Raw genomic sequence first — 24460 nt, 5'->3', positions numbered from 1 at the left:
GGCAGGCACCTCTGGGGTTCTCTCAGTCAGACACTGACTCCATGCATTAGTTTGCTGATGCAGTGGTTAAGTAAAAACATTTCTCTGACACCGGGCCACCCCGCTTCCCGCTAGGAAACACTACAAGTAACCCTGGAGCCTGTTAAGGCAGGCCAGCAACTTAGAATCATAGAATCATAGAGTTGGAAGGGACCTCAGGAGGTATCTAGTCCAACCCCCTGCTCAAAGCAGGACTAACCTCAGCTAAATCATCCCAGCCAGGGCTTTGTCAAGCCGCAGCTTGAAAACCTCTAACGATGGAAAACTCTAAACTTGGCACTGTGAGTTTGCGAAGGAAACGAAGCTTCATTGGGATCTGCTTTGGCAGATGCCAGACAAGCACGTTCAGAGGTGACGCATCTCTCTCTGAATGCTGGCCCCGCTGAGGGCTAGAGAGTGATTTAGACTGTGCGTTACCCAAAGGAGTAAGAGGGGGAGAAAAATTAACGCTGTCTCCCGGACACTAACTTCAATGGGTCTCTGCTGATTTACACCAGCTAAGGGCTATCATGCCCTTCTTAGTGGACAGGCAAAGGTCTTAGAAGATGAAGCTTTAAGCAAATCTATATTTCCATGTTAGATCCATATATAAACGGATACTGAGGACAGAAGTAGATTGGTCAACAGGGGAGGGCAACTTAAGGTGCATATAGCACAAGGAAAAGTGGCAAGTGTTTTAGGACATGGAAAAATAGGTCTAAATATATGAACATAAGTATACGGTATAAGAGGTGTAAATATACACTAGACCACACCCCAACTATCAGTTTGGAAAGATGGTTCCTAATCTTTTCCATAGTGAGATCCATTTTCCACCCCAGAAGCCCCAGGAACCCGCCTCCCATCTAAATGGGAATAGCTGGGACCCACCTTCTATTCGGAAGGAGGGGGTGGTTGTGCGCCCTGAGAATGGCTCATGATCTCCCCAGGTGTTTGCTATCCCAGGTTTAGAATGCTGTGATGGGTTGTCTCCCTCATGCCGTTACAGAGAGGGTGAACAGGAGCTTCAGAACTCAGTTCACCTACCTGCTGGCACCTTGTAGGGATGTTGAGTAGGTCCATTAGCAGGGCCATCTGGAAAGGAGCCAGGTTTCCTTAACAGGACTAAGAAAGCACAGGTCGTGAAAGAAAGCCCCCACGAAGAGGAGGTGGGGAGTTCCTGCTCGCTGAGAACTGTCTGATAGTAGTAAGGAGCCTGGGGAGGGTGGAAGTGGTTTAAGTTAATACGTTTGGTTTCAGATTCGTTGAAGACCTTCAGGGAAGAATCCTGCAAGTCACCTCACTAAAGGAGGGCCAAAGTCTGAAACCTCAGAGATCCTGAGAAGAATACAGGTACACATTGGTCCAGGAAGGGGATGGGGGAAAGGCCTGTTGACAGACTGAGGTCTAAAGAAACCTAAGGAGGTAGTAGGGGGTAGATCTGAATAGCCAGACCTTGACTACTCACTGCAGGGCCCTTGGGCTGGATCCCAGAGGAGATGAAGGGCCTGATGTCCCTGTCAGCCATGCGGAAGGTGATATGGACCCCACCCATTATATAAGGGAATAAGGACTCTTGAAAGCTCTGGGAAAAGAGGCTGTAAAGGCTGTGGGGCCCCAGAGTTAGGGCTGAAAACTTGATCTACACTGTTTGTTGTGCTGGTCTTTTTGCTACCCCAGAAAGGATGGAACCAGAACATGACCTGGCCAGCGGACCTAGTCACACAGACCAGTGGTTCTCAACCTTTCCAGACTACTGTACCCCTTTCAGGAGTCTGATATGGCTTGTGTACCCCAAGTTTCACCTCACTTAAAAACCACTTGCTTACGAAAATCAGACATAAAAATACAAAAGTGTCACAGCACACTATTACTGAAGAATTGCTTTCTCTCTCGTTTTTACCATATAATTATAAAATAAATCAATTGAAATTTATAAATATTGTACTTGCATTTCCAAGTATTGTATATAGAGGGGTATAAACAAGTCATTGTCTGTGTGAAATTTTAGTTTGTACTGACTTCCCTACTCCTTTTCATGTAGCCTGTTGTCAAACTAGGTGAATATCTAAATGAGTTATGTACCCCCTGGAAGACCTCTGCGTACCCCCAGAAGTACGTGTACCCCTGGTTGAGAATCACTGACACAGACCACCACAGTATCAATGTAACCGTCAGCAGAGGGAGGGCTAGACAGGAGACTATGAAGGGGACATGCCAACTGTGACTCAACTCCTCCACAAAACCAACATTGGGACTGGTGTGCAGAGATGCAGGAAACTGAAGCGGAATCTGACTGTAACGTTATTGAGAGTCACCAGATGGCGCCTGTAAGGGCTGATGTAAAAAGCCGCCAGAGAAAGCCATTTGTCATACACCAGAAGAGGATTTACTGGGTGTGCAAATCCTAGGAGCATGCTGCACCTTCCTGAGCGCCATCTACTGTCCCCTTCTCCATTGACTAGCTATATGTACACAGAGAGAGCTCTCCTGTACACTGGCAATGTGATAGTTCTCTTGATCTGAATGTGTGAAAGTCAGATCTCGGATTATTGTCAAGTTGATCGAGCTCTGTTTAGATGCTAAGTATATCACCAGAAAAGCCTGTTCTCCCTGCCTGAATTTGCTCTGCTTTCATCTCTTTCTCACTGAATCACTTGCTTAAATGTAGAGCTGCTGCCTGCAGATTGTGTCCAGGCCAGCAAACACATGTTGCACGGTGCCAGAACCTCGGCAATCCAACCTCTTTCTTCTAACCATCTCACAATACTCTCCTCTGACCTGATGACGGCAAACCCTGCTGAGCTGTGTGAACACAATCGCCTCTTATTTCATAACACAGTCACACGTCGACCACGCTGAGGCATCTACGCCAACAGTGCTGCCCGGCCGTGTTTGTATCCATGCCTTTGTACCAAGCAGCTTTCTCACAATGCTTCAGCAAGGACTAGAGTGCCTGGAGGACATACACAAATAAATCAGCACCTGATTTTTGGAAATGGCCCACTCCAGGCCCAACTGGGAGAAAGGTGGATTAGCCAAACTGGTTACACAGAGACAGTTTAATGTTTGTTATGCGAGCGCTATATAAAAGATAGATATTAAAGTATTTACATTTATATGTAGATCATAGAAATTGCCATCTACTGGAATTTAAGAATATGTAGCATTGTTCATTGTTGGTTCAATAAAGTGGTAAGGAATTGCAAATGGCTCACTGAGTGAACATCTATTAACATAATCTACAGTAGCCTTTTATTTGATTTAAAGTGAATTACATAATGTTGTAATACAGCACTGTGAGTTCGGCTCTACGGTGGTTTCAAGTTTCAAGGGGTTTCAAGTTTAACAGAGTGAAAGTCACCTCGGCTACTTGCTTCAAATTTAGAGTCTCAAGGAACACATAAAGACCAAGGGTAGTGACCAGACACATTCACAAGAACAAGGTCTAATGTATTTTATCCATTTGATTAAAGTTACCAATGAATTTATGAATATCTCAGCATATATAAATCCTAAATATATCCATGCACAAATTATAGCTACAGTCAGACTCACATACTCCTAGACAGTCATAGGATCTGACAGATGCCTTCCCAATCGATCGTCAGTAGAGGGATGGCTCCCACTGGAGTTTTCCCGTAGGGAACTCATTTTACCCAATCCAGGCACCCTCCTTTATCTTGTGATTCTGACTACACCTTGTTAGCATTGATGCATATAATGCACCCTGTGATTAGGGCATGTGTTAGGAAAGTGTGACTCGGCTAGGTATCTTGTAAGCAAAAAATTACTTTTTCTGTTAATTTTTCACAATACCATCCATCTTTTCCCATAATCTTGTGGCATAGAATCATTCTTTGGTCACTTACTTATGTGAAGCATTTCTGAAGCCTATGACCTAGTGTGGCTAAGCTGACAATTTATAGACCTCAGCCTATAGGCCTTCCGTTTCAGCCCTACTTACTTAGATACCTAATACATACTTATCCCTTCTACTACTGCTCAATCTTATGCTTCTATAATCCTACAATTTAAATCTATTCAGCATACAATGATTGCACATGGCATGACACATTAGTTAATCATAACATCACACAATAAATGACTGATCCAATAAACCAATTGGCTACACTACACTGCACTCACAAAAAAAGTACCCCAAATTAGGTAGGATGGTCTAGTGGATAGGACACCGGTCAGACTCAAGAGACCGGGGTATAACTCCTACCTTAGCCTCAGCCTTCCTGCATGACCTCAGGCAAATTGCTTAATCTGCTCTGTGACTCAGTTTCCCATCTATAAAAATGTGGATAATATAATTAATGAGTGTGAAGTGCTCATATACTTCAGTGATGAAGGTCATATAAATAGAATAAAGGAAGGCAACTATAGCAGTGCTATCAGTATGTGCTGATACCCTTGTTCTTATATCTATCCACTTCAGGGGGGAAGCACCTATATAAGCCAATATTAGTAGCATTACAAGGGTGACAGTTTAAGGTGCACGCAACATGTTATAGGACACAGAGAAAGAGGTGGTTGGTTAGAAAAGTCCCTAATAGGCAGCTGTTTTCCATCTCTGGAATCCCATTGAGATAAATAGTTCAATGCATTTGAAATGAGATTTTTTTTTTTTTGTCTCGGATTTCCATTACACAGGACCATGTTTTTGCTGGGTGAAAGAGTAGGACAGACAGATGAGCCAATACTCAGTCTATATATTATAGATAACCAAATGACCCTTCCCCTACAGCCCAACCTCAGATGAAGGAGGAGACACTTTATTCAGCTTACACATAAAAGCTACATTAGTATGGGGCTATTTTTTTTAAATGTTCACATAACACAACATACAAATAGGTATTTGAAGTGACAGATTTAGGATTTTTAAATTGCCTAACAGTGGAGTATTTTGCAAATATTCTCTTACGCTGTAAGAATATATATATACTTCAAAATAATTTTAAAAAACAACAAAGAACACAGCAGCCACTGACACAAACAGTTACTGTCAAAAGAAGCCTTAAATCCATTTGCTGGCTCGAAAGAGGTGCTAAATGGATTTGACCGCTCAGAAGCATCTGAGCCTGCTCTTCTGGCCCCCTGAGCAGAGCAAATTAATTCCTGTTCACCAGTTGCTGGCTCATCACAGGGATATGGTGGTTGTCTTTTGTGAATCACCTTCCTTTTATACATTCTGATCCTGTAAATGAATTGATTGGCCTCTGCCCTCTCTGCCTGTGCAAAAACTGAACTTTACCCTGGGTTCCTTTCTTTGTTGTTCCATCCACGTTTAGCCTGGTGCAACCAGTGTGTGCATGTAGAGCGGAGGAGAGGACCACAGTGTAATGACTGAAGATTTAGCTAGATGCTTGAACTTCTTAGGTTATGTTCCTATCCCTGAGAGGTTGAGATTTCATCTCCATTATAAAACAGGGGCATACTGTCGATCTGTGTGACATCCAAGCATCTTGGAAGCAGGGATGAGCATCCCACAAGAAGAGAGAAAGTCAGTGTAGCCCAGAGCAGCCTCGCCAGGTAGAATGGAGGCTGAAGAAGCATTTCTTATTAGCTCCGCACGAGTATTTGTGGGTGGTTTCAGGGGGTAGGATATCAACTCCCAAGGAATCGGGCATCAGTCTCATTATCTAGAAGCTCAGAGATGTAAGAGGGAGATAAATAGGTAACAAAAGACCAACAATAAAGTTTGCACAAAGATGTGACTTTAAGCAAGAGGTGAACAAAGTGGAGAGAATCCAGAGGAGATCAAATAAGAGGTTTAGAAAACATGACCTATGGGGAAAAGTTGAAAGAATCGGGCGTGTTTAGTTTAGAGAGAAGGAGGCTGAGCGGGCAACATGATAACAGTCTTCAAATATGTAAGGTTGTTCTAAAGAGGACAGTGATCAATTATTCTCCATGTCCATTGAATAAGAAGTTACCGGTTTAATCTGCAGCAAGGCAAATTTAGGTTAGGTATTCGGAAAAAGCTTTCTAACTCTAAGGATAGTTAAGTTCTGCAGTAGGTTACAAAGGGAGGTTGTGGAGTCCCCATCATTGAAGGTTTTTAAGAACAGGTTAGACAAAGACCTATCAGAGATAGATGGTCTAGGTATACTTGGTCCAGCCTCAGTGCAGAGGGCTTGATTAGATGACCTCTTCCAGTGATAAGTGCAACAAAGGGAAATATGGGTGCCTTAGGTGTTTGCCATCTTATTCCCCTGAACCCAACTGAAAAGTTTCCTGTATTCTCACATCCGCTCCCCAAACCAATTTATTTATGGGGTTATTTGCACTGATTAATTCTCACCAGTGAGACTTAGATTTGTATCACCTCATCCTTTATGACCACAGTAGAACAGGAGGGTGCATATTTTATTTTTTAAGTTTTCATTTAAATTAGTAAAAGAAAAAAAACCCAAAATCGAGAGATTATTTTGACTTCCAATCGGTTTTTACAAGATTGAAAATGTGGATCTAAGGCTTTAAACTGCTTTAAAGAGACAACTAAAGGGAAGCTATCCTCTTCCACTCATTACCCAATATTCCCACTAAATATGAGTGAGGGCAGCGGAATCCAGTCCCAAACCAACAGCCATGTACTATGGCATAAGAACCAGCAAATTCAGCTGCCTAGAAACAAGAGATGGCCACTTCTTTTTCTCCTGAAACCTCAGCCACAACAAATAATTATATGAAAAAATGTCAAAAAAAAACCCTCCCCTCTCCCAAAAAATATGTTTGCATCTTTTTTTAACCTGCAAGTCAAATTAGTGTGAGAGATTATTTTTCCACCAGCTCTATTATACACATAAATGCAACTAAACCAGGTGGTTTTCACTTTTTTCACTCCAGATGAATGAAAAGTAAAGTGTCAAAGAAAGAGCATCAAAACTGATAAAAAGGATTTTATAAATAACATAAATGGTAAGTATAACAGGAACAAGAATAGTTTGGATCAGATTCTGTGTCTGCATTATGGATTGGACTGATAAAAAATATTCCATCAAAACAGATTTTCAACAAAAACTTGGGTTTTTAGAAAAATACAGTTTGTCACAAAAAGTGTCACTTTTTTGTTTCCCTGGGGAAGTCAGACACCCCAAAATTCAAATGTTTCAATTTAGATATGGTGCCTCATGGAAATTCTACTTCGGTTGCCTCATGTCCTCATTCTCCTCAATGGAGTAACTACTCAGCCAAACTACATTTCCCATGATGCACTGTGGTCATGACACTCCCATAATGCACACCACCTCCTGTATATCCTTGGAGATGTTGGCTCACCCAGGAGCTTAGCCTGTAGAGAAGGACATGAAGTATGAGGCACGTGAGCGACAACTGCTATGAGACAGTGGCATTTTCAGATGGAAACTGTTTAAGTCAAACTATTTTGCTTTTGAATTTTGACTGAAAAAATCTAGGTTTTCCTCAGAAAAGAACTCTGATTTCTAGCTAGCTCTACTTACGACCACTTTGGGCCACACAGGGGGCATAAAGGCCGACAATCCCCAAATGTCCAACAAAGTATTCCCTGGTTAAAGGGGAACCCATACTTGTTCATCTGAGCTGTAGCTGAGCCTTCATCCACCGTCTCCTACCTCATGTTCTTGCAGAGGAGGCATGTAAGGGGTGGGGGCAGGGTGTGATGGAGTTCTTTGGGGTCCATTAAGAACCTGGTGAGAGCTGCCTTGGGAATCAGAGAGCCAGAACAGTCTGGAGTGCCTGCCGTCGTTGGATAAGGCTGTGGTTGCAGAGACCAAAGGCCATCCTTCATTTTGAAAGGTGAGGTCCCAGGCTGCATGAGAGCAGAAAACAGACCATAACCGCCTGTCTGCTGCAGCAGGTTCTTACTGCTGTATTCTATAGCATGTAAACCAAAAGACTCTGCTGCTAAATACAAGGTATCTGCACCTTTATAAGAATAACACATTGTGCCAGGAGTGGCTTGATTTCAGAGCAGTCAGGAAGAATTTTCACTGCAATTTCAGGTGCCTGAACTCTGAGTCCTCCTACCCCCTTTAAGTGTACTGTAGAATCAATATGCTGGCAGTGTCCTTTGAAAGCTTCTTGATCCCACTTCACAGCTGTTTGATAAGGAAGTTCAGTTGCAGAATAACATTCTCGGTCCACCAGTATTTTAGGGTTACAAAAAGTAACTCCTGGAGTTGAAGTGTGTCTGTAATGGTGTTTAGAAACTGAGTAGAGGCTGAAAGAAGGAAAGAGTCTTACAAGCAATCAGGCTGATCACACCACCTGCCAGCATAGCCAGTTCACAGCAAACATGCATCCACAGCTGTGACTGATGAAGAAAACAAGCCCAGCTACAAAGGAGGGAGAACAGAGAGAGAAAAGAAAGACAAAAAGGCCTGAGAGAATGGAGGGGTAACAGCCCCATGCCAAGCTGCCTCTGAGAAACTAACAAGGAGCTAAAGAGAGGCTGCAAGATCTGGAATTGAAGGGCTGATAGACTCCATGTAAGTTAAGGATTTGTGGACTGGTCTAATGGCAGATGAACTGAAGGGGTGTGGTTAGGAAAAAGCTGGGATCCTAGAGAGACTGCACCAAAAGCAGTTCACAGAACCCTACTGATGTTTGCATTTCTTCATGTACTCTTGGACTAGCAAACCTGATGTATTATTTCTTATAGCTTTATACAAGCGAGATGTATTCAACATCAGTAATGTCTAACACAGCCCTAAATGGCCCTATTGGGGGGAGGATGATCTTAATGATAGATGATAAGACTTGTGTTATAAAATAACTTCAATGACCTCATGTGTTAAACCACCTTGCAGCTGCCCTGGAAAGTTGCAACTAGATTTTAAAGGAGACTTGAAGTTAAAATGGACCGGGATTTATTTTGAGGTGGGGTCTGGCTGGCCTTAATCCCCAAGGCCATGACTTCTGCCAGAAATCCTATTGGAATTCTGTAGGCCCAGAGGTTTTTAGAAAGTTTTATCTGTAGTAAACTAAAGATAGAAACAGAGGGAAAACTTCTAACCGTCAGCAGGGTTACACTAGAGAATAAAGGAGATGAGGTGAGTGAGATAACATCTTTGGGTACTGTGTCGAACTCAAAAGCTTGTCTCTCTCCAACAGAATCTGGTCTAATAAAAGATATTACCTCATCCAGCTTGTCTTTCTAATAGCACAGGATTAACATGGCTACAACACTGCAACCGCTAGAGACTAGTCCCACAAGGAAAGCAGTAGAAATACCATCATTAGGATAATGAAATAGGAAAGAACAGTAGGAAATCTTATTGTAGGGAACAATCTTGCACTGCCAGAAGAATACACTAGACCAGTAGTTCTTAACTTATCCATACCACAATCAACCCTCCTATCCAGCCAGCACCCAGTTAGCACTAGAGGAAAGGAGGAGGAGACTTGACCTACTGACACTTGTTGTTGTTCTTCTTGAGGCTCGTGATCCTGGTTGTAAGCCCCCCGACCCTCAAACCAGATTGTAGTCATAGGTCTTTGCCATTTGTAACTTCTATGATTGTGTATCTGCTGACGTATGTTTCCTGTATCCTATAGAGGTCAGAGGCTTTTATTTACCCCCCCAGTATCTCTTCTCCCGTCACTACCCCACCATTCTACTGAATCCTGTCTCAGCAGGGGGATGGATTAGATGGCCCCTTGGGGTCCCTTCCAGCCCCACAGTTCTATGATTAGGCTGTGTGGCATGTAGACTGCATCTGTTACATGGATCATAGGGCACAGAGAACCTCCAGGCCATGGTATGATCCAAAGACAGCAGACAGCTGTGTAACAGGTTTGTCTGCAGAATTTCACACAAGGACTCCCTCCTTGCTACACGCCCCGTGTGACAGTGCTGAGTGAATGGTTTCTGTGCACACAGGGCCAGAGCAGCTCACTCAAAGGCGATACTTCAACCAAATGCTCTTTGGGGCAGGTCTGTCTTTCTGTTCTGTCTGGACAGCACCTCACCCGATGGGGTCCTGCTCTGTGCCTGGGGCCCCTGGGCCATACGTTAATACCAATAATAAAGAAGGCTGGGAGTATAAGGTGACTTGCCTCAGCCTTTCCTCAGCTTGTCGCTGGGGGTGGTTTTCTGAGATTTCAAGGCCAGAAGGAACCATGGGTTCATCTAGTCTGACCTCCTGTATAACACAGGCCAGAAAATTTTCACCCAGCTGTTCCAGGGTCAAGCCCACAACTCATAGCAGAGCTCGAGCGTCTATCTTTGGAAAGCAGCCTTGTTTTGAAGACTTCAAGTGACTTATTGTTCTGCTGGCCCAGGCTTCCTGGAGCCCCACTGCACTCCAGCCAGACACCCTTGAATCAAGTCAGAGCACCTGGCATAGAACCAGTCTTATGCTACTTGAGGATTACCCTAAAACAGGGCGCCCCTGCAGTTGCTTCTGCAAGCCGGTCCCCCCATCCCCTGGCAGAACAGCAGAAAGGAGGACAGAGGACAGCGGGCTCAGCTAGTCCCTGTGGTATCTTTCAACATGAAACGTGCTCTGTAAGTTATTACTAATGACTGTCAGGATGCTGGCAAACCACTGGGAACACACTGTTACTGCTGATGCTCTTGATTCTGTCGCTTCTGCTTCCTGAATAGCAGCTGTTGCTCTCCCATCCTAGGCTCTTAGTGCCGCCCCTCATCCCAACAGAGAGCTTGCTAGGAGGAAGCCCGCAAGGCTGCAGTGGGATTTCTGAGCCTCCTTGGCAATGACAGGTGCTGTGGAGTGGTGCTGAAAGAGCAGTCCGGGGAGAAGGCAGGAATATATTTGGGGTATAAAGAGGCTGGTGAAGTGTGTCCCTATCAGCCCATGCTTGCTGGTGTGCTGTCTCCACTTAATTAAAAGTAGCCCTGGAGAGGGCTCTGGCTCCCAGGGGACTGAAGCTGAGCTGTTCTGATTTTACTTCACGTGTTAATCAAAACAGCCAAATGTGATGGCATTGCTCCCCCCAGTGGCCTGGAAACAGGAGAGACCTGACAGGACAGCTCAGGGGCTCCTTTTCCGCATCGGTGGATATGTGTCTGCTTTTGCACCTCAGTGTCACCGGTTCAAATCCCAGCTAGGGGTGGATTCTTTATTGAGACGATTCTTACTAGACCACAGGGTTATTCCTAGATCGTCCACCAGTTCACTGCGGAAGATTGCTGGTGTGTTGCGGAAGGGTGTGGTCGCTGGTTCTCCACCGGCGATGGTTCCCTTTTGGACACTGCCTTGTGTTTGTGAATTGGGTCCTCCACAGCTGTTTATACAGGAGCTGATTAAAGGCCAGACTTGGGCAGGACGTGTTTTGGAGTGGGATTGTGCGGGGGGGGGTGTGCAAAACTGGGAACTCCTAAAGAAAATCTGGTGCAGTGGGAAAACAGCACTGTCACCTTTTCAAGCCCAGACACGCTCCTGCAGCATGTCGGCTCTGCTCGGCAAAGGTATGTGGGACCATAACCCTGCAGTCTCAGGCCAGTCCCTGCTTGGAGCAAGCTGGTACTGTTGGTGGTGCTGGACTGGACAATGCTCCTGCTTGCCAAGTGCAATGTGATTGTCCCCAGCATCGGAGTGCAAGGGGGTATAGGAGACCAGATCGCTGCACTGTCTGCTCATATAATTTTGCAGGGCAAGCTACAGTGTGGACAAAGTGTTGATCTCCTGTGAGACTTTGGCCTGACCCACTTCAGCTGGGAAAGTTCATGAGAACAGGCTGTTTGGTAGTATTCATGGGCTCCCAGTCCCTGAATTAAAATGTAAAATACATAGATTTTTATGGCCAGATGGGGCTATGCTGGTCATTGAGCCCAGTAACTTGTGGTTCAGCTAGAAGCCTCTCTTCTAGAAAGGCATCTGGTCTCAACTTAAAGACTTCAAGGGATGGAGAATCCACCACAACCTTTAGGATGTTCTTCCCATGAGAATTTTTATGCCCATTTTTCAGAGAAAAAACTGAGGCACAGGGAAGATTGAGTGACTTGCCCAAGGTGACACAGTCTATGGCAGAGCTGGGAGTTCAACCCAGGTCTCTGGATTACCTAAAACACTCCTGGGGTATAAAAATTTAGAAAACAATAGTATCTGGTGTTGGTTTGAGACTGAGCTAAGACTCAGATATCCATTATTGTTCTGTTTCAGCTCATTCACCCATCATTAGTAGCAGAATGTCCCTCTCCTCCCAATATCCAGAAACCTTATCCTGGAAAATTTACTCTTGTGGAGTGGTAGGACTCCTTTAAGTTTTTCCCAATCCATTTGGCTCCACCAGAACTGAAGGAGTGGATAGCTCCTGCAAGCGTCCGAGACGCACGCCGAAGTTGGCCAATGTCATTTAAGTAAATCAAGAGAAGCCTTGAAAAGGTGGCAGGCACAGTAGGGCTTCCTTTCAAGCCCGATTAATGTATAATTCAGAAAGAAGCCACTAAAATGAATAGCCTGTGCTTTGGAGGTAACGTAGTTGCAGAAAATGAAATCTTGGTTAAAACATTTTTGAGTCATGTCGAAGTGTTCTTTTGTAAACTGGAAAGGTCCTTCTTGATTTACTTGGCTCAATCTCTGGGCTTTATTTTTTTTTTCTGTGATAATGGCAAGCCATAAATCACCGGGGCCGTAATCAGATTTTGCAGAAGGCCATGGGCATCATTTTCAATCACTTAAACTTTGCCAGCCTGCCTCCATTTCTTATGAATCATGGAGATTAATGCCAAAGGATATTTTCCCCCTTTAGCAATCAACATTTGCTAATTTTTTTTTTTTTTTTTTTACTTTCTTCTTGTGCCTGACCCTCCTACTAACTTTTATTCACCAGTTTGAGTAACCACTTTTGTTCCCCTCTAGGTGCAATATACCAGATCATCTATGTGAAACAGTAGCACTGTTGTATTAATTTAGATGGAATGTATGGGATGGGGTTGTTAGCATAATCCAGCCACTGTGCAACATTAATAGTGTGAAAGAAGGTTTGAACTTTAGTGCGAAGAGGCTGAAGTCTCTGTATTCCATGGTGCAAACACCATTAAAAAAACTTTTAACCTTTTATTAAAGCTATTGAAATATTAAGTATTAATAGTAAAGTATTAACATCCCATTTTCCCCTTTAGTTAGAGAGTTTTAGAAGAAAGAGCCCCCTTGTTTGACAGCCTCCCATTAGAGTAGGTAATCCAACTCCCTGAGAGGCATTAACTAGGTCAACCGAAGATTCTTCCATCAACCTAGTGCTGTGTCTGCTGGAGGTTGGATCAGCTTAACTATGCCACTCAGGGGTGTGGATTTTTCATCCCTGAGCAACATAGCTGCGTCAGACTAACTTTGGTAGATCAGGCCTCTGTGTCAGCCGTTATTCTCAGGCCTGACACACTCACTACACCTAACACACTGTTGTCATAATCAGAATAAAAAAGATGGCATGGAAGATAACCCAGGCAAGCGTCCTTAATATTCTTGCCTGATGCATGACCAGGGTGTGTAGAAAGAGTTATGAATATGTGCTAGAGTTTTATGCTCTTAAAATGTATTGTGCAAGCAAACCATGAGCCCAGTCTGCCCCAGGCAGAGGGCTGTGTAGATTCCTGTCCGCCAGAGACAATGAACGTCCATTTACAGATAAACAAAGGTATGCAGCCAGGGAATGGACAGCATCCTGTCTACACCCCAACAGGAGAGAGAAACTTTTTAGCTGGGCTGTAAAGAGAGGGCCTCAACCGCAAATAAGTCATTGAATCAACTGATTGTATACAATATCATTGCAGTATAAAAGTGTATCATGCAAGATCTTGTCTGAAAGCTAGTGACACGCTGGGGGTGAATCTGATTGTGAAATGCATGAATTTACACTATATGAGGAAATGTGGATTCTTAATGATGTTATGTCTTAAAATCTGCAGCCAAACAGGAGAAAACAGGTTCCTCCCACCGCCCACACACACAGGCGAGAAGGCAGCTATTTTCCTGTCTGATTAAATTAAACAAGGTCTGACCTGAACCATTGGAAACCCTATTTACATACAAATCAGTATAGGGGTGGAAAGCCCTTGGGGGAGTTGATTTTTTTTTTTGGGGGGGGGAGAACAGCACAAGGTCATCCTGAGTCTGGGGACAAACAGTGAGTTTGGGAAGATATAAGGAGAGAGGAGAAGCCATCGTGGCATCCATCACTGAACAGACACGAGGGGCCAGAGCTCTTACAAGCTGAGAAAGATAGGCACTTCAACCAACAGTGCTGGGAATGGAAGATTGGTCAGGAAACTACCATGCACAAAGACTGCATTAGAAACCATTAGACCATTACTTTTGTTTGTAACCCTTTCTAATGTTATTCCTTCTACTTGGTATCACTTAACTTATGTTCTTATGTCCAATACTGTGACCAAAAGGGCTAACTTTATTCTTGAATATATCAACAGGGGAATCTTGGGTAAGAGTAGAAAGTACCTCTGTATTTGGCACTGGTGTGACCACTGCTGGAATACAGTGTCCAGTTCTGATCTTAATAATTCAAACAGGGTGTTGATAAATTGGAGCGGGTTCAGAGATGAACAGTGAAACTGATTAAAGGATTAGAAAACCTATAGTGATCGACTCAAGAAGCTCAATGTGTTTAGGTTAGCAAAGAAGGTTCAGGGGTGACTTGATCGCAGTCTAGAAGTACCGACATGGGAAACAAATATTGATGATATTCAGTCTAGCAGAGAAAGATAACATAATCCAATGGCTGGAAGTTGAAGCTAGACAAATTCAGACTGGAAAAAAGGGGTAAATGTTTAACAGTGCAGGCAATTAACCGTCAGAACGATTGACTACAGGTTGTGGTGGATTCTCCATCACTGTCAATTTTTAAATCAAGATTGGATGTCTTTCTAAAAGATCTGCACTAGGAATTATTTTGGGGGAGTTCTGTGGCCTGTCTTGTACAGCGATACAATAGCCAGCGATGGGATGTTTGATGGCGTGGGTTCTGAGTTTTATTACAAAGAATTCTTTCTTGGGTGTCTGGCTGGTAGGTCTTGCCCACATGCTCAGGGTTTAACTGATCACCAGATTTAGGGTTGGGAAGGAATTTTCTCCCAGGGCAGATTGGCAAAGGCTCTGAGGCTTTTTCGCCTTCCTCTGTAGCATGGGGCATGGCTCACTTGCTGGTGGATTCTCTGTACCGTAAAGTCTTTAAACCATGATTTCAGGTCTTAAACATTTAACCTATGACTGAGTTATTAATTCCAGGAGTGGGTGGGTAAGGTTCTGTGATCTGCATTGTGCAGGAGGTCAGACTAGATGATCATATTGGTCCCTTCTGACCTTTGAATCTGAGGTGGTCACAGTGGTCTCTTCTGGCCTAGGGATCTATCAGATTCTTGAGCAGCACTTTGTCTCTTTCCACCTATAACTAGATCCAACACAAGGCAGATGGCTGAAATGAGCCCTATCTAATGAAGCCATCGGTCAGCCTCTGTCTGGGGTGGCAGATGGCCTTTCTCCTAGCCTGTCTGAGTGAATGATATATTCCTAGTGAGTCTCTTTCCCCTGGGAGGAACATGTAAGCAAAATCTCATAACGGCTAAATGGTAACAATCCCTGTGTGCCACTGCTGCTGCTATTTCCTTTTATCTTCACTGCCCTTTCGTTTCAGGTGCCATTGCGGATGAAAAGCCTCCTGGCAACAAGGTGCGCTGGAGCAGGCGCAGAGCAGAGTGAGTGGCATTGGACGTGAATAGTTATTGCATCGGGGCTTTAATGTGTCATTTGCGTACAGGGCCTTCCATTGCCAGGCAAATTGACAGAAGACTGCTGGTACGTTACCAGCTCTCAGGATATGTTAGCATGCATGGTATTTGTCCTGTCTCTCAAATGTCCCTCTCTTCTTTACTGGGAAACAGTCTGGGTGCTTGCATCATCTGATGCAAAGCCCTGCTCATGCCCTGAATCTATTCAGCTGAGTCGGCTTATGTTCAGCTATGTTTTTAAGTGATTATTAGCATGCTAAAATGGTCTGGGTAGATAGCCAGGTGGAATTTCGTCTTCCATTTATCCACAGAACAAGCAGGGGAAGTGGCACTGTATTTGCATTGCTAAAGCATTTCCACCCTGCCATTAGACGGACCACTTGTGGGACTAATAGTAACTCCATCTCTATGGCCCATACCATCCTTGACAGTTTCACCTGGGAAGCCAATAACCATGCCAATGAGTACCAGCTGTGATTAGTATTTTTTTAAGGCGGTCTCAGTTAAGGACACTCTATTGTCATGACAGAAACCAGCAGAGCTGGTCAGCTGCAAGGAATTTAAAATGACAATGAAATTAAAAATACCTCTTTTCAGGGTAGCTGAGTTAAGAGCTGTTAAGTTAAAACTCCCATCAGAATTAGCAAAGAAACAGATTTAACTCCACCATGAAGTCCAGTATATGATCTCTGGCAGTGGATCGTAAATGATGCTTCAAAGGAAGGCCAACGGTTTTCATAAGGCAGCTCACTGAACTTCCAGTCCTGCAATCTGATCCCTCTGGGTGGACCCTTGTGCCAGTGTGAAGCCCCGTTTAATTCAGTAGGACTTGTATGTGATGACCTGCATGCGCGGCTATGATTGTATAACTGAGGGTTCCTTGTGCAATGCTCTACAAGGAGTGATAAGTAAAGCTTTAGAAAGGAATTTTGCCTTACTTTACTAAAGCAAGGTATTTAAGCATGTATGTAATGTTAAGTATACGCCTAAACTCTACTAAAGCCATTCAGACTTAAGCATGTGCTTTGTTGAACTGGGAGGGACTGCTGGATTGGAGTCTAAGCTCCTGTTCCACTGCAGATGATCCATTTATGCCCTGAAGCATAAGATTTTATTTCCCTTATGTCTGGTTGCTGCAGACAACTCACAAGTTTTTTTTTTTTTTCAATATTAATTAATGTGGACTTCTCTATTCAAACAAATAATCTGAAACATTTGTACTAGACCTTAACTCCCAAACCTTGTAGTCTCTTTAGTCATGTTCCATGTGTGATGGGTTTGTTTTTTTAAGACAGTCATGCTGTAAACTCAGTCTAGAAATTAACCCACAAGACTTTTCTTGTAATATGTGTCTTTAAAGGATATGCAATAGATGGCCTTTGCAGCAGTGTTTAAAAATAGAAATGCGAGGGCAGTCATCTGAGCCATGCATTTTTTTTTTTTTTTTGGACCTGTAGAATTAAACTGGCACAGGTGGACTATCACGTGTAAGTTTCAGGGTGATCAGTTGCAGAATCGTTCATTACCATAAACGCATTAAAGGAAAATAAGTCAAAATGATTTGTGCTTTCAACAGCACAGTGGGCAGAGTGCTATTCATAACCAATCAGCTCAGATTTTGGATGGACTACAAATCAGACCCGCAGCATTATTCATAGGCTTGTCCTTTGCATCCATTCAAGGAGGACCTGCTTTGAATTCTCGTGGCTTTTTCTCTTCAGTGTTGCACTCACAAAGCCAATTGGGGGAGGGAAGACAGAAGAAATCTCTGTCTGAAGGATGCAGCTTTCTCATAAGCTCATATTTGTTTGCTTTATCAGGCCAAGCAAACTTTGGAACATAATAGATTATACCGTTCAGTTTTCATTAAACTCATTGTGGTTTAATTGTAAATCCCTGATTTCCATAATTATAAACCCATAATTACTGTTGTTACATTTTCTATATTATGGTAGTGCCTTAAGCTCCCAACCAAGATCAGGGCCTCATTGTGTGAGGTGCTGTACAATGCATAATAAACAAACTCACAATACAAATGTTTATTCATAGAGCTTAACTGTAAGTGCCCATCCTGTGCTATGGGTGGATATGCCATGAATTAAAAATATGAAATGGACAGAACATTTCCCAGATGTAGACCTCCCCTCAGCTTCAGATAATCAAACAAAGGATGTATTAGCATCCTCATCTTACAGAGCTGAAGCGGGGACGGGGGTCTCTGCTGTGCCTCTAAAACAGGGATCACTTTAAGCCATTTTTGCACCCTCCTGATTCTCAGCTGCTCTAGGGACAGGCCCTGGCATAACTGGTCCTGGGCACCTGAATAAGTTACAGCAGCCTCCCTGGGCCATAGGCTGCCTGGGATCTCTGTAGTGCTGAGTACGGCAGCTAGCATGCCTCTTGCCCTAGGCTGCTTCAGAATCCCTGACAGCTGCCTTCTGCAAGGTCTGCAGCAGAAAGCCTCCCTCATCCAGAGCCCCCTACATGGCTCACCCCAAGATCCCATGGACAGTCTGTGGCAGAGCTGGGGATCGAACCTAGCTCTGAGTCGCAGTCCAGTGCCTTAACCACAAGGCTACCCTTCCTTTCATGGCAAATGGCCCCAGCTGGGACGCTCTTGCAATCTGGGTTAATGATGTGCTGCAACAGACGCATGAAACAAATGAACGGATAGGCATGGACAAAGAGGGTCTGAGATGCCATCTGCAGAATGAGTGCATTTCCAGCCTTGTCTTCTCACTAATTTTCCTACACGAGTAACATGGTGGCTGAAAGTAGTCTGAATGGCTATTACCCACCATTACCCGCTGGGATCTTCTCAGTTGAAAAGAATGGTACCATGTGGTGCCAGGCCTGTCCACTCCTGCCAGGGGCCACAGGGTACAATGACAGTCACTCCTGCTCCACAGTGTTGACAGTGGCTGATGGATTTAATAATAACATTATTATTTTATTACCATCTGTTTTGTTCTGCTGTTGGTACGGTACCGAACACAATGGGATCCTGCCATAATGCAAACAATTAATAGTATCAGCATGGGCATTTGGCCTTTCTCCACGGCCAGGACGAGATCATAATTCAATGCCATTTCTATTTTGTTCCCAGATGGGAGACCATGGTGGGGGTACAGAGGGAAGGGAACATTAAGAACCCAAACTACAACTCCCATGAGACAACATTTCACAACAGAATAATGCAGTTTACTGTTAAACTCACTCGGAACACAACATTTTGAATCAGTTCAACAAACCAAAATGAAATATTTTTATTTCAGGAATATCAAAATGTTTTGACCAAAAATGCCAAAATGAAATGTTTAACTGTTTCCTAATAGAGAATCTTTTGGACTACGTTTTGTATGAAAACTTCAGTATTTCAACTTTTTCATCCTGATTCAAGATGGAAACAAATGTTGAAACACTGGAATTTTCCATGGGATGCAAATTCCAATGTTCACTCACTTCTAGCCAAAAGTGTACTTCGATTGCCCCCTGCTCTCCTCAGAGGAGGTGTTGATATGCTCCATCAATGGAGGACTTCATATTTCCCAGTTGGCCTTCTGCAGCCAGGAGGGGCAAGGATGCAAAGCTCAGTTTGTGCTTTAATGTTTTTTCCAACATGTTCAGAACCTTTGTAACCAACACTCAAGCAGAAAAGACCCAATAGCTGATCTCATCAAACACGGTCCTTCCTATAAGGACACAGGGAGTTTGGTCCTTATCTACTTGATTTCATCCACAAATTTACCTGAAGAGGACTTGCTGGAACTCAGCCAGTCATGCAAATAAACTAGTAGGAAACCCCCTCACCATGTGACATAAGTGTTCAGATACCCTGGTGAGACGTGATAGAAATACCTTGCTTAGCTAAATTAGGTAGACGGAGGCTGAATTGTTTCTCAATTGAATATTTCTCTGATTTCCACAAAGCATCATAGTCTTTGAAGTTCCTTCTGAATTTATTGAAAGAAAATAGATCTCTCTCAGGTTTAGCAGAACAGACCTTCTTTCTGTTAGTGCCACAATTAGTTAAAAAATCCATTAAAGGAAGGAGATGGAGCTAAGAGTAACTTGAAAGGATTGTGGCATCTATAGTAGTTAATGCAGACTCTCTCCTTCTCTCTGTGATACCTAATTGAATTCTGCATGAAGCAGGTTGTAACCTTTCTTCCAGCAGTTGATTGGAAATATATTGTATCATTGTCCTACCTTCAAGCTCAAGACGCCTTCCTTCAGCTGTCATGATAGAACAGTGAGTAACAAGGGGAATGAATTATCAAGTCACAGAAGCCTAGTCTGGGTAATGAATTCTATTGTTGCCATTCAAAGTGCTGCTTGGGGAACGTAGAATGGGGGTGGGGGAATACTTTTGTGGATGAGAAATGAAGATTGTCTTATCTCCCAGATGACAGGCACTTATGAGCAATGCTGTATGGAGTAATCTAGTACTAGTTTGTAGCTGGAAGAAAGGGAAAGTCTTAGAGGATTTTATTTATTAAGCTCCACTATAATAAGTCTATTGCAGAGAAGTGGAGGAAGAATATGATGTTCTCCCATGGAATGAGGGATGTACTTGTAGCCAGTGAAATTCTGGTTGGCAAGGCCATTGAGCTGTGAAACATTTTTAGAGAGGTGTATGCAGCCAGATACTCAGTAGGATATCTTCTCTTCCCCCGTGCTAGAGGGAGGTGTTGCTACTGGAAATCTTGTGTGTGATGCTGAAAGCATAAAGCACAATTGTTCAGCCATATCCAGTTCCATCAATGAAAGGGGCAGCCGATGAACAGAACTGGTCCTGCACACATGGAAGAGGAAGTCAGCCACACCTGGGACACGAAACCTAACTTCCCCATATCCTGAGGGTAGCTCTGTGTGGTGCCCACCCCTGTTTCACTCCCCAGCTCTCCCATGGAAAGTTCTGTCCAGGGTGCAGTATCTACATATGAAGAAAAAGTGAAGTGGGCTTGAGTCCATTTCTCTTCCTATTTCCACAGGTAACCCATTCAGGAGGATAGAGCTTAAGCTTGTATTAACTCCTGAACGGAGACTCTTGTGCAGGGGAAACCCTTTAAAGGGCAGGGAAAGCCCTTTAAGCGCTGATCTGTGGGAGCTGCCCTGAGAAGAGCAGGGAGAGAGCTGGAGTGACCCGTGAGTGTCTGATACGCTTCATAATGCACTATATTGACTGAACTAGAGGACGGGGCATTGCACTGCAGCTCAGGAGACACGGGTTCCATCTTCAGCTCTGCTGTGGGACTGTGGCCACGTCACTTCATCTTTTTGTTTTCCTTTCCAACTCTTTACCTGAGAAAAGAGGTCTAACCAGGAGTAATGGGATCAAATAATTACAAGGAAAATACCGGTTGAATATCAGGAAGCATTTCCTATGGCCAGGTGGTTGGCGTGCTTCGCCTGCTGCTTATTTTACTAGCTGTGGTTGCTTCACAGTTACCTCTTCTTCTTTCTATAATTTGCTTGGTTTCTCCACCAGTCATGTCTTGCCACGATCTTTTGAGGACAGGGGTCATCTTTTTTTTAATTATTACATGAGCATAGCATGGTGTGGGTCTGATCCCTAATTGGGAGTGCTAAGTTCTAAGGCAAATTAATACAACTGGAGGTCTATTGGGCCGTCAGATGGTTTTTCTGAAAAGATGGTGGAAACCTCAAGGCACTAGAGAATATGTTCTGTAAAAGCTGAGCAAATAATTGTGGGAGGTTTTTTGGTGGTTTTTTAGTTGGTTTGTTTTGCTTTGGAGACCAGATAAAACTGATTTTGTTTTTTCTTGTGGAGACAAAAGGCAAAAAAAAACAAACCCAAAAACTTCTTTGGGTCACACAAAACGTTACAAATGTCCATTCAAAATGCTGTTTTGAAATGTCTGTTTGAAACAACATTTTCTAAATATTCACTGGAATCAACGTTTTGTTTCGAAAGTGTCTCTTCAAAACAAAATGTCAAAAAGGTTCAGTTTGAAAATGTTGAAATGCAACAATATAACATTTCCAAACCTTTTTTTATTTTATTTTCATTTTGTGACCGAAGTTGTTCACTGAGAACTTGAACCAAATTTGGAAATAATTTTTGGTTTCTCTTCCTCCCTCCCCCCCCCAAGCATTTTTTGATTAATTTACTAGATTCATCTATGATGGGGTTTTCACCCCACACCAGCCCTGAAAGGAATATGGAAGCTGAGAAAGGACCAGCTAGGGGGATAAGCTCCACATGCGGAGAAGCAACTCCTGATTGGAGGATGAAGTTCAGTTGAACAGGTGTGGGCTGGGCTAGTATAAAGCCAGGACGCTGGCAACAGAAATGACCACAATGAGGAAGTCTGCAGCCACCCTCCATGCATTAGGGAGAGAACAAGGGAGCCTGGCCCTGAGGAATGGGGGTAACCAGGAGATAGAAGTATGGACTTTGAAGACTGCCTAAGGTGGTTTGTGTAGAAACACTGATATCCCAAAAGGTGCAAAACTACAGTAACCTGGATGAAGAGCCAAGCCACAAAGGGGGAAGTGCTGCAACTCGTGGAACAGGAGAGAGGCTGCCGAGTGAGTGATTGGGACAAGGGGGAGATGAAACTGCAAGGGGAGGTGTCAAACCAATGGTGAGCTAATCCCCAGGTGACCCACAAGGAGGTGCCCCCTTCCCCGCAATGAGTGAAAAGCCAGTGACCTTGCCAAAAATATTTCGCCCAACTGATTGTAAGTCAAGGGACAATTGTGAAGCTAGTAGGTGGAAGAGGGCCACTTGACAAGTCTCTTCTGGCTTTAATCTCACAGGAGCCAAATTCTGAAGCACCCATTAAAGCCAATGGCTGAGCACAGACTGTGTGAAAACTGACTCAGGACTTGAAGATTCTGCCCAGTGGTTTTCTGCGATTCCCTTGTGTGCCGTGTGACAGATGCCTAGCTTGCGGACGCTCAGAGGGTTCCTTTGTCCCATATGTACACAGCTTGGAAGTTAAATCATCTAAGCATACCAGCTTCCTTTAACGCTTCCTCCAAAGACTATTTCACATTTGTGTTTCTTCAAAAGACGATGGGATTAGCCACCACGGGCAACAAATTTTTCCTTGTGGCTTTACCAGAAGGCAAATACCTGCAGCTTTTTTTTAATTCCAGGTATAATGCGGGGGGGGAGGAATCATCCAACTACATAAATCTATATATTCTGACCACAAAAGCATTTCTTCTGTCTGTGCAGGGCTGGAGAGAAAGTAGGGGACATCAGCTAAAATTAAAAAGCCATGGTTAATATATTCTGCTCACTGGTGAAGTGCGTTATTTCTGAGAGAGAGAGAGGATTTGAATGAGCTTTTCACAGTTATCCCTGGGGAAAATGGCAATTCATGTTGGATCTGATAGTCTGGCTAAATGACAGCCAGCTAGTTAGCATGATGGAGCTACTCTTTTTAATGTATTAGGTAGGATAACAGTTTGGGGACCACAGGACTGGTGGGGTTCCCCAGTGACTTTGCTGTGGCTAGAGGTTGGCATGAATTTAAATAAAGCTGACTTGCTTTGTACTTGTATTTCCCTTTGTATGAGTCAGCACTCAGTTATGATGAAGATAAAGAGAATCCTTTACTGAGGTCAATGGATACAGACAGACCATGTAGTTCTTCCTGGCTTTCTAGCTAGATCCCAGAGTAACCTGAATAGCCTTTGTTACTTAAATCCTAATCTGCACTAAACAGGCTTGGAAGAACTCATGAGTACACTACATTACTGAGAAATATATGGGTCAGGTGTTGGATAGCAAAGTTTAACAGGTGACTAGGCTACTTTAGGGCTTTCTTTACTGTAATTCATAATTTTTCCTTATACTATCTTCATTAAAGGCCAGATCCTGCTAGGTTCTGAGGGCACCATTACCCTACAGGAGGTGCTGAATACCATAAGCTTCAGTCCTGGATTCCACATGGCAGCCAATTCAAGTGTCACTAGACATAAAACTGACATTTCTCCAGATACTAACATCATGGGCCCAATTCATGGCTGCATCACTTCAGTTTCCCACTGGCGCAACTCTGCTGCCAGTAATGTGTTGGTGAATCAGTCCCTGTGTTCCCAAAAGATGCAGTTAGAGCTCTTCCACAACGACAGAAAAGGTTACTATAATGACCATCAGACTTCGTATTTGAGGCACGTATGGACAGATATATTATGAAACCCAAGTTCTGTCGCATGAAGAGCATCTGCAATTCATGCAAAGAGAGATAGTGGTCTAGTTCTCCATACAGAGTGAGTTTAAGGTCATTTGGATGCCTTGTGTGGGAAGTGCAGCCTTAACTCCATCTCCTGGATTCCGAATATTTGAGATTTCTCTACCCTCTAATGTTCTTGAAAAGTGATCTGCACTCCATCCACTGATGTGCATCTTCAGCTTAACCAGATGGCTGGTATGGTAAATACCTCGGACCATAAGAAGCTGCCTTCCTTGCACACTCAAACTCCCCATGAAGGCAGTAAAGGATCAGATATCTGGTGTTAAACCTAGTTAGGTAACAGAGTGGAAGTAATGCACCATTTGCCCATACCATCTGACCAGCATTTGCTCACTGTTTAATACCACTCCAGTCCTGGCCCTTCTGTGATGAAGATGTGGATTTACAGTTGAGGTTGTTATGAAAACTCCTCTCCACTAGGTTATGGTCTGAAACCCCCCATGTGTAGGACATCAAACAGCCATCAGATGGTATCATGGGGTGGACTGGGTCCTTTAAGAGGAAACTGCTC

General features: G+C 43.6%; 1 long non-coding RNA gene across 2 annotated transcripts; it reads left to right on the top strand.

Moving 5' to 3' along the window:
• Positions 1-8303: 8303 nt before the first annotated feature.
• Positions 8304-24210, top strand: LOC137145996 (uncharacterized). Of its 2 annotated transcripts, XR_010917810.1 has the most exons (4): positions 8304-8498; positions 15622-15682; positions 22502-22843; positions 23563-24210. It is a non-coding gene; the product is annotated as an uncharacterized lncRNA (long non-coding RNA). The 2 variants fall into 2 exon arrangements; XR_010917809.1 differs by lacking the exon at positions 23563-24210 and having other exon boundaries at positions 22502-23190.
• The last annotated feature ends 250 nt before the right edge of the window (positions 24211-24460 follow it).

This window comes from Emydura macquarii, unplaced genomic scaffold (genome assembly GCF_026122565.2).
Source record: "Emydura macquarii macquarii isolate MOO-44397 ecotype Brisbane River unplaced genomic scaffold, CSIRO-AGI_Emac_v2 contig_3692, whole genome shotgun sequence".
NCBI lineage: Eukaryota > Metazoa > Chordata > Testudines > Chelidae > Emydura > Emydura macquarii.
Note: the sequence above shows the minus strand (reverse complement) of the source record. Positions and strands in the feature narration are given on the sequence as shown.